Below are 13,776 nucleotides of genomic sequence, written 5' to 3'. Positions count from 1 at the left end.
GTCACAACACATGACAGTATAAACTTTATAATGAGCAACAGGCAAATATAGGTCTCAGGCTGGCACTCGAGCTGTGTGATGATTCATACGGATACCGAACTGCATCATATTCTTTATATTTAGAACAAGAAGGTGTCCATCCTTCTTTTGTCATACGTAATATGCACACACACACACCATCATCCATCATCCAGCATACAGTTTCTCATTTTATAATACACACAGGGCCTACACGTAATCTTTGCTGTTGTAGGCTGTTAGGTTGCAAACATAATAAGCTCAGAACTTGCCGTTTTCTTCATGGGGTTTATCTACCTGCAAGTTGGCTAGTTTATGTTTAGAATACTTGTGAATGAGGCTGTGCTTATTCCCCGAGTGCATCTCTCATTGAATTCTCAGTATGTTTTTCTCTGTGTGTGGAAGAGGTCTCCGTTGTCAGAGTGTGGCTGGGAGTTAGAGAAGATTATTGTTTTTAATGAGTCCCACTGTGGATTACGCTGTGTCATTGGATAGCTTTGGATGGAGGTGTGCTGGAGTGATGTAATTGCCTATATATACATACATATAATAAACATAGTGCCTATATATATGTGGGTGGGTGGGTTTGTCAGAGACAGAGATAGCCTGGTGTTGTGTGGGTGTGTGTGTTCTGTGTGTCTGAGAGCACATGAAAGCCAGACGGAGAAAAATAAGTCTGCGGCTGCATCCTCTAATTAGGAAATTAAGTGATGTAAAATTTAAACAGTGGTGTGCATCTGGCCTTAACTGCATAAGACTAAGAACAGCTGAACTCATCAAATGCACAGTGTCTAAAAAAATATTCATCTCTTTAGATATTTTGAAGTGCTTAATGCACTTCAACTATTGCCCAAAGCTTTTAGGAGTTCACAGAGTTTGACTTTTTAAAGCATAATCTCTTCAGTAAGTGTAAAGCAGTGGTAATATTCATGCCGAGAGCAAAAATAAAGATAATATTTACATATACGAGCAATGCATATATTAGAAGCAGTTCAACCGCTGCTATACTGCCCTTCAAAGCCAAAACTCACTTCCTATCGAATATATTTGGTCAAAAGTTAGTTAATGCTTGCATCCGACTTTTTGGCATCAGTTTTACCATATATTAAAAAAACAAAACTATACCATAGAAATGTATAATTTCATCATCACAGACTAGACAGTTAAAGCAGGATACATGCAGCATCAAGTGTTAGCTAGCAAGAGAGATAGCCACGATTAGCCTTAGCTAAAGATAAGAGATTTCAAACTACCTAGTATTCTGTAATTGAAAAATATCAATTTTGAAGAACCAACATCTTGTTAATTCAGTTAATTATTCCATATAACTAAATGAGACAGTAACTAAATTAATCCTAATGAGAAAAAAAACCCCAGCTTCATAGCTAACGGTGGTATTTACATGGCTTGGTGTGGTTAGCTACATCTAAATTGCATATTATATACATTATTGAATGTTGTATTTAATGTATTATTTTAATAAACTTAATTTTCACAGTACTTTTCTTCACAAATTGATGTCAATATAAATGTTAATAGTAGATAAGCATGCAGACACTTAACAAAACAGATACATTTAATCCCCATGAACTATGGACTGTAAATGATCTAAAGTGTTTATTTTAATTTTTTAAGAAAGTCGGCAAGAGAGCTGAGAGATCATATGTTGTTGTTAGATAAAATAAATAAATAAATACATATATAAAATATAGGTCAGAGTGTGGTATATTATGTTTTTTTAGGTGTTTTGAGTTCTAAGGCAATGATTTTTTTTGTTAACATACCTTTTATTTTATGCAATTGCCTTTCAGAAGAATAAATCTACATAAATCCAGACATGATGGAGATAAAAAAAAACTAAGCTGAGCTCTTGCTAATACAGATATATCTATAAACTCAAGTTTTTATTCTACTGGAACTTCCCTTTCACTGCTTCTGTACTTAATGCTTTCTGCCTTCATAGAACAGTATACTATAGGTCACATCTACATTGCATGGTTTATATCCACTCCACCTCTTAGAGAATGACATAAACAACAGTAAAATACTAGGACATGCTGTTTGCTCACATCGGTTCTATTATGACATCTGCAGTCCCTATTGGGAGGGTGGGCTGGTCTTCCAAAGAACTGGAGAGGTCATGGATGGGTTAACGTACTTTTCCTGTGCTCCCCTGCTGAGGTGACTCACTAACCAGCCTTCAAGCAAGGCATAGTTCAAAAGCATGCCTGAGAACTAGTCGACCAGTTTGAAAACTATACAACAGTTACACATAAATTATGCCGTGAAGTATACTCTGAAAGGCTTTTCACTGTTTCTCGACTTATAAAAGATAAAAGAAAGTTTAATTTAACTGAGGATTAGCGTCTATTTCTCCAAATGAAATTCAGACAGCTTAGTTAAGCTTTATTTTTAAGAGTGCAGGGAGGTTAATGCCCTGTTTACACTAAGTTAGAAACAGTATCATTTGAATGATGAATTTATTGACTACTGAAGGAAGTCTTGCCAATGGTAAATTTGCAGGAATTGATTTTTGTTGCGCATTAACACCCTAGCGCCTTGCAATCAGTGTTGCTATCAGACCTGTTGTTAAAATTCAGTTCAGCATCTCTGTTGTGTTTGCAGGGGTTTGGTTGTGTCCTGAATCCCAATAACAATCACTGAAAATCCCATAGTTTGCTAACTGGAGTGGCAGCCGTTCTCCTTCTGCAAGGTCATGTTTTGTTAGTAAGATAAATGTACTTTCAGCAAGTTTGTTGAACAGATACTGAATCAACAAGAGAAATATCATTCTAATAAAACACAAGTTGTGAATAGCTTTTGGGATTTAATAAAAGGGAATATATCATTCAAACTCTTACCAAGGTGTTAGCCTGATTCTAATAATGCATTCACAAATCTAGCAGGAACATGGAGATCAGAACAAGCAGAGAGTTTAACATTTCTCAAAAGTGAGACTGCATGAAAATGAGAACGAAAAAAAAAAAACTCAGGCATCACACCATATTTATAGTTTGGATAACGAAATCCTTGTGTCGTATTCGCAACAGGCTTTAAGGGATTCTGTCTCAGCTCTCCTAAACCCACTTTATAGAAACAACTCTCTTTTACACCCAAATTACCGAGTGTTACAGTATGTATTAATGGATTGAGATATGTGACAGTGTGGCTTATCTCCAGTACGTACGTGTAGACATTGTCCTCGAAGGCTGTACTGCCGGGTCTTTTCATTACGGCTGGCTATCGGCAGCCGTTGCCTAATATACCCAGACAAGTTAGATTTGATTCATAGGCTGCTGAGCTCTATCTATTTTGCCACAGGCCTCTGTCATACCATAGATATCAGGCCTGAGTGGTGATATCAACTATCTTATAGTGGTTATAAATCATCTTAGAGGATTGAAATGTGCGGCGACATGAGGACAGATATTTTACAACAGTGTGGTTTATGAACTTGGTATAAATCCAGGTGAGAGTAGACATTCTGTAACACTGGAGGTGGTTTGTTTTCATCCTATATGTTGTGTGGTGTCTTATTATTTCCTGAGTTGCTAGGACACTCGTGCTACTCCCAAGGGACCAGTTATTTCTATGTGGTTTATACTGGGACCAAGCTTACTCTAGTTCATGGAAAAATGTTCTACAGAGCATTAAGAACCATTTTTACTAAACCATAACAAGTGGAAACTAATGTATGTGAAAGAAGGTAAATGTTAGAGCTAACTACCACTGTAATACTTCAAATCTAAGTTATAACAGTAAAGATAAATCAAATCTCACATGTGGTCTTTTGATCAGTGAAACATAAGATAACAGCATAGTGAATGGAGGGAGTGGACTACAGCCATGCTAGCTACAGCAACCATCTAAACACATAACATGCCCATTTAGATACATATCACACATCAATGTGCTTTTACACCAACAAGTAAAAAAAATTCCTCATACTATAAAAGCTGAGACATTTCTGAAAATGAAAACTTTATTTCTAAAACTCCTGTACACCTGTGTGCCCTCCGAAACCAAATCATAAAAACTGATCCGCCTATAAAAACCAATAGGGCTGCCAAACCAATATAATCCTGCTACGATGTCTCTCACGGTCTCGGTAAAGGTCGCAGTGCGTTTCTCTTATCTCCTAGGATGTCTGACTCATCTTGACTGAACTGGTAAAGGGTCAGTGTGAAGCGTCTAGCGTCGGCCTTCAGTTCAGACCCAGACTTAATTGACACTTAGGTAGTGAAGCCTTTCTAGAATTCACTAAAGGCTTTGATCATCCATTGAATGGAAGGTATTTAAGGAACGTATTTATTGGATGAGCTTTTATTGTGCAGTGCTTCCCTGTGCCATCCCATGTCTGTGCAAATGGCTGCGCAGGATGGTTACACAAGCATTTTGTGTGTTATTTGCAAAAGCTGTTTTTCCTAATTAGTAATCTCAACAGCTGCAGCATTGAGTAGGGGTGTAAATGATCTAACATTGAGATTTTCTGCTATCATCTATTTTTGAATGTGATATGTGTCTATTGATTCTTACTAATAAATAGCATACAGCGTTATAAACGACCTCTCAGCTGCACTGAACCTACATACAGCTGCTACAGCCTTGTTTTTAGGGGTTCAGTTTCACATGAATTATAGACTGATAAGCTATTCAAGTGTTGCTGTGGTTCAGATTGCTCGGGGGAAATTGGATTTTTGAGTTTATAGTTAATTTCAAAGATGCGGCCTTCAAAGTGTAAGTGATTTTCAGCAAAAATGACGTAAAGCAGTATATATATATACACATACACACATATATATGTATTCCGGGCTTGCTATGCTGTCATGGTTGGTATGAAGACAAAGTGCAATGTTTCTTTGTGACTCAACAGATGCTCGGAGGAGTGTGTTGGCTTTGAGTGGTTATTGAGATGAGGGAGTGGGAGCAAAGTGACTGCCTGTGCTTCTGCGCCTTTCCCTGACAAATATCAGCGGCTCTTGAGAGAAAGGAAGTCAGAATTGTGTCAAACAGACGTGTTGAGGCAATCCATCTCGTTAGTTTCTTGTCCCGCTTCGGGGTTCAAGGTGAACCTGGAAGATATTCTGGGTCAAGGAGGAAGAGTGCCACCAGAGAGTCAAGGAAGGTTATGTTACATTTTTCAGGGGACGACTGCTCTTCTTTTACACTGTAATGTAGAATTAAATTACATTTCAAGAGGCTTTTTACTCCTTGAAGGCTTGTCAGATGTAAGAATATGATGCATTTACTATACTATATTGTTGAAACAGTTTTTCTCACTTGCACATCTTGCACGTAGCAGTGAGTGCTCCTTCTACTTTCTCACCTCGCCATATACCTGAACCTCACACCCTCGTGACGCCGAGTGTGAAAACATCCTCGGGTATTAAAAAGAAGATTTAACAGATCTGTTGTGCCTTTTCACAACAGTTTCATTCGGTTCAAATTAAATGGCGTTAGTAAAGGGATCGGTCTGAAGGTCACCTCTGTGTTGTGGAACCAAGATTTATAATGAGGACAATAACACCGTAATGAGGATTCTGAAGGCTGTGAGTTCAGCACAAGAATTAATCTATACCATCTCGGCTGCGGTTAAAGCAGTAATGCGTCTGCTTCGTCGTAGTCTGATGCTGATTAATACTCGGGACGGTTTTTCATTGCAGTAAGGAAACAAAATGAGTGCTTGGGGGAGTCGAAGCAGAGGAGATCAGCTGAAAATCAAATGGGGGAGGTGTTTTCCTATTTTTGTGACTAATTGATCTGACTGCTGTCGTCTGTGAAGTGCATTAGTGACATTTTTCCACCAAATTTGGCTGAGATCCACTAAAATCTATTTGGTTCACAGCACTCCACATCCAGCCCTAATGAAACAGGATGTTTGCAGCATTATTCAAAAACTGCGTGTGTGTGATTGGCTGGCAATCCTGCTGCATCCCTGCCCCGTCACTTATATTGTTTTTCCTCCTGTAACATCACTTTGGGAGGCAGCTTGGAATTGCTGAGCAGGTTATCCAAAAGGCTCGTTTTCTGTTTTTACGTTACCTATAAGCCGCTCCACTCTACAGGTGTTGCAGCTGAGTAGTTTCATTTGGAGCTATAAAACTACCAAACAGGCACAAGAATGACAACAAGAATATTATTTCACCTGTGTTTGCATGTTCATTGGGGTCGTATCTGCAGGAAAGTAGAGCCCAAACAATTCAGTGTTGTGATGACCTGCGCTTTAAATGAGGTTCAACTGGCACTCATAAGAGTTACACCCTTTACTTCATCCCGAGGACTAGAGAGATTTCCCTCCGGGCCAGGTTGTGTTGGTTCACTTTGAGCTCCTTAACACATGAGAAAGAGGACGCTTAGCTGCTTGACTTGCTGTGGGTCTGCACTTCAACACCCAATCACACCTCAGAAGCTGGGAGAAAATCAAATGTCTGAATCATTCAGCGCGGGTCAGGGAAAAGGTCAAACCGGCCTATTTCTGGGTCCTCCGTTGCCGCAGCGACTCTGCCATCTTTAATTCATGGCCGTTGTCTAGGCTGTCGCCTGGAGCTGGCAGCTGAGTGACTGAGAGTGACCCGCCTGCCGAGGAATTCTGAGAGAAATTCTCTGGAAAGCCGGTGAGAAATGTGTTTGGTTACACTCCTGTGGATGTCAGGTGGTTTCACGTCAGGTTCCCTCTTCAATCAAAGCGGCCTCAAAGCCCCCTGACTTCCTGCTTCTAGCTCCTGCTAATTATTCATGTTGTTGAGTAACTTTAGATTTATTCTCTGATGCACTTTTTCCACGAAGGAAAAGGTTAGCATTTTAAGAGGTACAATAATTAGATGATTTCACTCTATTATTCTTATATTAATTTATTTACATATATGTATATATACATATATGCAGTATCATGCACCCCAGAAAAATTGACATCCTCATGAAATATAGATGCGCAAAATGCCATAGCCTTATCTAAACATCTACAATAACAGTGCCCTGTCATGTTAAGATGAAAAGTGCACGGGAAATGTATGAAAATGTTGAGCATAATGATAAACTCTCCATAGCTGCTGACATGTGACATGCAGCTTTTGACAAGAACAGACCTTTTGGAGCAGAGGAAAGCTCGGAGCCATCTTTAATTTTAGCAGGAGAGCGCCATAGTGACACAAGCTGTTTGAGTCTGCGGACATGGTGTCAAGCTGATGCTAATTTGCTTGCAGGTGATGTTCTTCTCTGCTGTCCCTGCTCCAGCCACGCTCCCTTTTCAATTCACTTGCACTTTTATTGCCGTTGTCACCCGCTGCACTGTTCTAAAATGGCTTTTTTGGCTGGCAGTACAGGTGTGTGTGTGTGTGTGTGTGTGTGTGTGTGTGTGTGTGTGTGTGTGTGTGTGTGTGTGTGTGTGTGTGTGTGTGTGTGTGTGTGTGTGTGTGTGTGTGTGTGTGTGTGTGTGTGTGAGTGAGTAAAAATGAGTCAGGTGTCCTTGGTTGCAGCTTATAATTATAATAAAAGATATGTTGGTGGCCCTAGAGAGTGAATGAAATATGTCCTAAACTGCAGCAGGCTCTGGGAGTGGCTGTCCTCGCTGCCAGACTCCCAGCATCCTCCTTGGCCCCTCAGACATCACAGATGGTATCCTGGCACTGGCCAACCACCTGTGAGGGAAAGCGAACGATCAAGTCCCTGACTTCTTGTCCAGCCTTGGGTTTAGCCTCATCAGGACATATTTAATGTTCCAGGCAAGGTCAGCCAATCGCGGCCAAATGCTTGAGACAGGCCCAAGCAGTTCCTCCAGACCTAAATCTGCTCCGAGATGTGTAATGGATGGCTTGATAATGTACAGGTGGAGATTATCTGAGAGATTAATTTGGTTGCATTATTTTCTAATGAAGACACTTTGTCATTCTTATGTAAATTGCTTTTCCTTAAATGACCTTAAATGAGCGTTTCCCTTCAAAAACGCTCCTCTCTGATTTCACGCCCCTGAGGGGAGACACCCGTGCTGTTATGTCCCTGACACGCCGCGTAGCTGAGATCTTAGCTGAAGGTGAATTGTGTGTGTGTGTGTGTGTGTGTGTGTGTGTGTGTGTGTGTGTGTGTGTGTGTGTGTGTGTGTGTGTGTGTGTGTGTGTGTGTGTGTGTGTGTGTGTGTGTGTCTGTTTGTGTGTCTGTCTGTGTGTGTGTGTCTGTGTGTGTGCTGCTCCTTGCTTACTGATGCACTTGCTGCCCTCAAAAGCAGTTAGTTGTAATAAGGCATGAATGGAGCATCATGGGAAATTGTTTCTCTGCTACAAAGCTGTGTATTGGGGCCTCTGAGAGTTTTAGGCCACAGGTAATTGAACCAGGTTCATTTTTCTGCATGCTAACATTAGCCTCTGGAAGAGCTTATATGCAAAACCTGCACAGCACGCTGCATATAATTATGAAAGACAGACTGATGAGACTAAATTCTCTAAGATCTGTAGGACAGTATTACAGAGCAGTCTCCTACAGTACTATTACTATTCCACAGTCTCATGGGAACACAGGCCACTAACTACCAATGCGTCATGTTAAAAACTGAACTGGCTCCGTGCATTCAATGACCTTCTGGATTCTCCCTGCATACTGTATTTGTAAATTAGGTCACACAGTGCCTATTTTGGGAGGAAAAGCTACTGCACATACAGAGCACCTGTAGTTAGCTCACACCTCGTGCTGCTGCTAACGATTATTGCCTCCACCGAGGAGGTTATGTTTTTACCCATGTTTGTTTGTTTGTCAGTAGGATCATGCAAAAACCACTAAAACCAATTTGCACCAAACTGGGTGGAGGGATGGGACATTGGCCAGGGAAGAACACTTTAAATGTTGGTGTCAATCCCTTTAAAGGGGGCGGCTCCAAGGATTTTTATTATCACTTTATTAATCATTGCGAGAGCATTTCTAATTTTTTAAAACATGTGTAGGATTGTTTGGCCTAAGTGGAGGTATGCACTCTAAGTACCATTCTAGTTTTCATTATTGATTCTGTCATTTATTTTTATGACAGTAAGAATTACTTAGAGCCTAATGTGAGACCTTGAAAGTGCTTGTTTTGTCTTGCCAGTCATCAAATAGTTAAAAGTAATTTGTTTTTGGCATTTTCACTTAATGAATGGCACAAACAATTCGGGAGTAATTAGGGAGTTATTGAAGAACAATTTGCTGATTAACAATTGTTAATTAATTTATCAATTGACAGAGTATTAGTTAGCAGCTATTCTAATGTGATTCGATTTGATAATTTCAGTCATTTTTTTAAAGGAAAAATAGCGAACTTTCACAAGTATTAGCTCCTCAAATGTGAATATTTGCTAATTTCGTAAATCTTCTATGATTGCAAAATGAATATCTTTGGGTTTTGGAATGAAAAACATTTCACCGTGGGCTATGGGAACTTATAATGGCCATTTTTTTTTACTCTTTGCTCACATTTTATACACCAAAGATTAATCAGTTAACCAACAAAATAAATGGAAGAATAATCAATAATGAAAGTAATTGTTTGTTACAGTTCTACAATAATCAAATTTATTGGCTTTTTTTTTTTTGTTGCATATAAACTAATCAGCTTTTTATTTTCGCATACTCACATCAAATCAAGTACATTTTCCAGAACGATGACTGATTATTTTCTGAAAGTATAATTGAGTGTGAGAGTGAACTAGTTTGTACATTGGAAAATAAAACACAACATTTATTTAGAACAAAAATCAATTACAAAGCACATTTGAATCATCTCTGTAGATCCTCTATAGTACATCCCGCTGACACTGTGCCAGACTAACAGTCACTCTCCCATTGATGAGCTACTGTGATTGATCTGTGGTGAGGTTGACATGGCAACAGAGCATCCTCACATAGGGAGTGTGGCAGTTTTTTGGAAAGGTCATTTTGTCTGTGAAATTGTCTTATACGGGAATTACTAGAGACATTACAGGAGACAATGTGACTATTCTTTCTCAGGGTGCTTTATTAAGATATAGCCTGGACACTTTTCTTTTTTACCAGCTTTCTTCCTCAGCCACAATGAGTCTTGCATCCTTCTTTTTTTTTTTTTTCCGCCTGAGGTAATCAGCAGCATCCACTGTGATTGCATTTTAATTAAAAGGCGCCATTTTAATCATCTCTGGCGTGATGTAGGAGAAAGTGGATGTGGCGTTATCAATCCTATGTTCCTGTCTATCACACACGTGCACGTACACACACACACACACACACACACACACACACACACAATGTCTGACTAACTATGCTTGGCTGGATGCTTCATTAAATGGAAGGTCGTAATTAATATTGAGAGCTGACAAGGCCTCCCAGAGAACTCAATGAATTAAGCAGGGAAGTGATGAAGAGAAAAGTTGAATGGACTGACAGTAATTGCAGAACGATGAGATGCATGGTCAAGAGGGACTGTGTGGCTCTTGCAACTCTTAGTGACTACTCTATATACGTTTTTTTTAATGTATTTTTTTTGTCGGCATCTAAGATCTAAATCAAAAATTCTTGGTAAAATATGCATGGATTTAAAACCAAGCAGGTTTTAACAAAGCTAGCCAGTTAGATGAAAATTAGGGCTGCAACCAACAATTATTTTTATTATCAATTAATCTGGCAATTATTCTCTCAAATAACTGATTGATCGAGAGGTCTATAAAATGTCAGGAAATAGTGAAAAAATTTTCAGTCAGAACTTCCAAAAAGGTGAAGGCAACATCTTTAAATAGCTTTTTTTTGTATGACCCATTGTCCAAAAACCCAAATATATTTAGTTTAGGCCTATATATGAAAATGTAATTTCCTTTGTCATATGTGTAGAAACATTCACAATGAAGAAGCTTGAATGCATTCGTTTCTGTTTGTCTTTGTTTGAAAACTTACCTTAATTAATTAGTTGTCAAAATAGTTGCATTATTGTTGCGCTAATGACTAATCAATTAATAGCCAAATTGTTTCCACTCTAATTAACAATTAATCTTTCATTGGAAAGTCAAAAGGGATCAGTCAGAAGTAGGGAAGTAGTCATGCTTTTTTTGTTCCGTCTAAGTTCTTTCATTCTGAGTATTTGCCAATAATGAGTCACTTATGTAAAAAAAAATTGTCCTATAACGCGGATGTAATCCGCACATACTTAGACAGTAAGCCTGCATTAAACAAGCATTATTTTTTGTCTAGCTGACTCTGAAATTGACTCTAATATCTGGCTCGTAAGCTTCAAAAGCTAAAGCTGCTCCACCATGTTCACCAGCTAGTTGCTAACTTTGTCTATCTGCTGTTTGGTGCTGAGCAGTGAGCGTTGCAGGCTGTAAAACCAAAACAATGCGCTGAAAGATGCTAAAATGCTCCATAGAGCTGAAGGGAACTGTGGAGTCGAGTGATAATTCTCTGTGGGGTTGTCACTGTTAGTGACCTCTATTATGTTAAACATAGAGCAACTTTAGAATTTTGTAAATCAGTTTAAATCTGTGGTTTAAGTGTTAATGGTTTCCTATAATGTTTTAGAGAGTGTCCTATAGTATTTTCTATGATATCTGTATAGTGGATATGTCTTTGTGGATCTGCTGTTCAAGAAGCTTAGGAAAAGATTTAGAAATAAAATTCTGAGGTCTAGGCACATGCAGTTTTCAACAAACAGAAGTATTTTACAATGGTTGTAATTACTTGCAAGAAAAAGACAAAAAACGTAATAAGGTGGGTAAGTAGGGGGTCCTTTAGCCCATAATCTGTCCATTAAAATGACGGGGTATCCAACGAGGTGCTATAAAAGCCATTTGTGGTCTTGGTTTTTGAGCAGTAAGTCGTTTCGCTTCAGTTGAGGACACTCTGCCTTTTAGTTGTGTTCTAGAGAGTTGAGCGACCTTCATTAGAAAGCCTTTTTGCTGACATATTGAAGTCATTACCTCCAAAAGGTGTAATTTCTTGAAACCCACTAAATAAATGGCTGCATATTGTGACTCTTTAATCAAGATCCAACGCAGATTAGCCTTTAAGAATTGCAACAGAGTAATGATGCAAATGAGGAAACTTGAAGAAACTTGGAACGAGTGATACATGAAAAGTTCCTCTCTCATTCACACTTCACCTGACTGTCTGTCCTTTCTGTTTGAACTGATTAACAGACTTCTCGCACCTATCTCTTCTCATTATTAAAGAAGTCTGACAGAAGCCTCTCCTCCTACTCAGCCTGTTCTTTATTCACGGTCACGAGCTGCTCATTGCTGTCCATCGAGGCCACCAGGCCAAGAGGGCGCATCCAATTCCGTCAATCCTTCTGATGAGCTGAGGGGAGGGAAATAACAAAGATAAAAGACTTGTAGAAAGAGGCCTGAGGCTCGGCCCAGTTATTTACAGATTGTCTCGTATTGAACAAACCCAAATGCTACATTCTAAGTGGCTTATTTCTTGGCTGAATGTTTATATCATTGCGTGGGCTCATTTTGACCCTGAATGTGCCGTTACATTCGGACTACAAGGCAAAAGTTTTTACAAAAGAGACTATTTTTTTTTATTCAACTCCTTCTTTTCCTGTAAATGTGGAGGATCACCTGGGCAGATCGACGAGCAGAACAATCAGTCCTCTACTCGCCGCAACTCCCACGTGTGAAAGATGAACACAGGGAACAGCTACCCATAATGCTCCTGCCATCTGTTCATTTATTAATCTCGAACACCCAGCCCTAGTCCAAGCGTTAAAGTTCATTAATATTCATACAACATTCATTTATGGAAACGTTGCCCATGGAGTTGGGCTATTAGTGTCAGAGACAGGATAGGAGAAGTCACACTAATTGATGATTGATGGCTCTGCCATTAGCAGCAAACTCAGAGCCAGAGTTAATGCAGTACTAAGCTGTACTTTTTTAGAGCGGTGACATATTTAGAAATTGCGACATTGGGCTAATTTTGTGCTGTGGTTTAGTACATTTCTGTACATTCAGTCATATATGCATTGGACATTGGATCCTGTGTGTTGAAGTGTAACTGCTGAATAGTTTCCTCCTCCTATCTTAACTTGATTCATATGATTGATTTAAGGCTGCAGCTAGGTTTCAATCGATTAAAAGAGTAGTTTAATATTTTGGGAAAATACCCCACATTGGTTTTCTTGCCGAGAGTTAGATAAGAAGATCAATCCCCATCTTGTATCTGCCCGTTAATAATTAAACTACAGCCAACAGCTAGTAAGCTTAGTTTAGCCTACAGATAGGGAAAGAGCTAGCCTTACTCTGTCAAGTGTCGCAAAACCACAAATTGTCAATTTTACACAAAAGCTTACAGGCTAGCTGAAGCTTTATATTAACACACTGAGTGGTATCAATCTTCTCATTTCACTGCCGGCAAGAAAGCAGCAGCATAATTTTCCAAATGTCAGACTCTTTCTTTAATCTGTCAATATTTATTTGATTAATGTATTGTTTAGACCATAAAATGTCCAGAAATGGTGAAAAATTCCCATATCCCATAGCCCAAGGTGACATATTCAGAATGCTTGTTTTGCCCAACCAACAGTACACAACCCAAAGGTATTGGATCTACAATGATTCAGAAAAGTTCTGTCATCTTTGCTTGATAAATGACCTATGTTGTTGATATATTTTTGGTTAAATTGATTTTTCATTTCAGCACCAGATCTAGTAATCAAAAACTGATTTATCAGCAGGACAGTCAGGGTACTTAAGTTTTCAAGTGTTTGTTTTTTTGGATTTCATAATTCATTTTGGGAAAGTTTTTTTGTGTCAGGAGCTGTTTGTTTAT

At 39.0% G+C, this 13,776-nt stretch overlaps 1 protein-coding gene across 1 annotated transcript in view; it reads left to right on the top strand.

The window, feature by feature from the left end:
• The window catches only part of ptprn2 (protein tyrosine phosphatase receptor type N2), a 125,318-nt gene that overhangs the window by 1,251 nt on the left and 110,291 nt on the right, over positions 1-13,776 (top strand). The gene's annotated exons all lie outside the window — the stretch shown is intronic.

Source organism: Seriola aureovittata, chromosome 20, assembly GCF_021018895.1.
Source record: "Seriola aureovittata isolate HTS-2021-v1 ecotype China chromosome 20, ASM2101889v1, whole genome shotgun sequence".
NCBI lineage: Eukaryota > Metazoa > Chordata > Actinopteri > Carangiformes > Carangidae > Seriola > Seriola aureovittata.
This window is presented reverse-complemented; position numbering and strand designations above follow the sequence as displayed.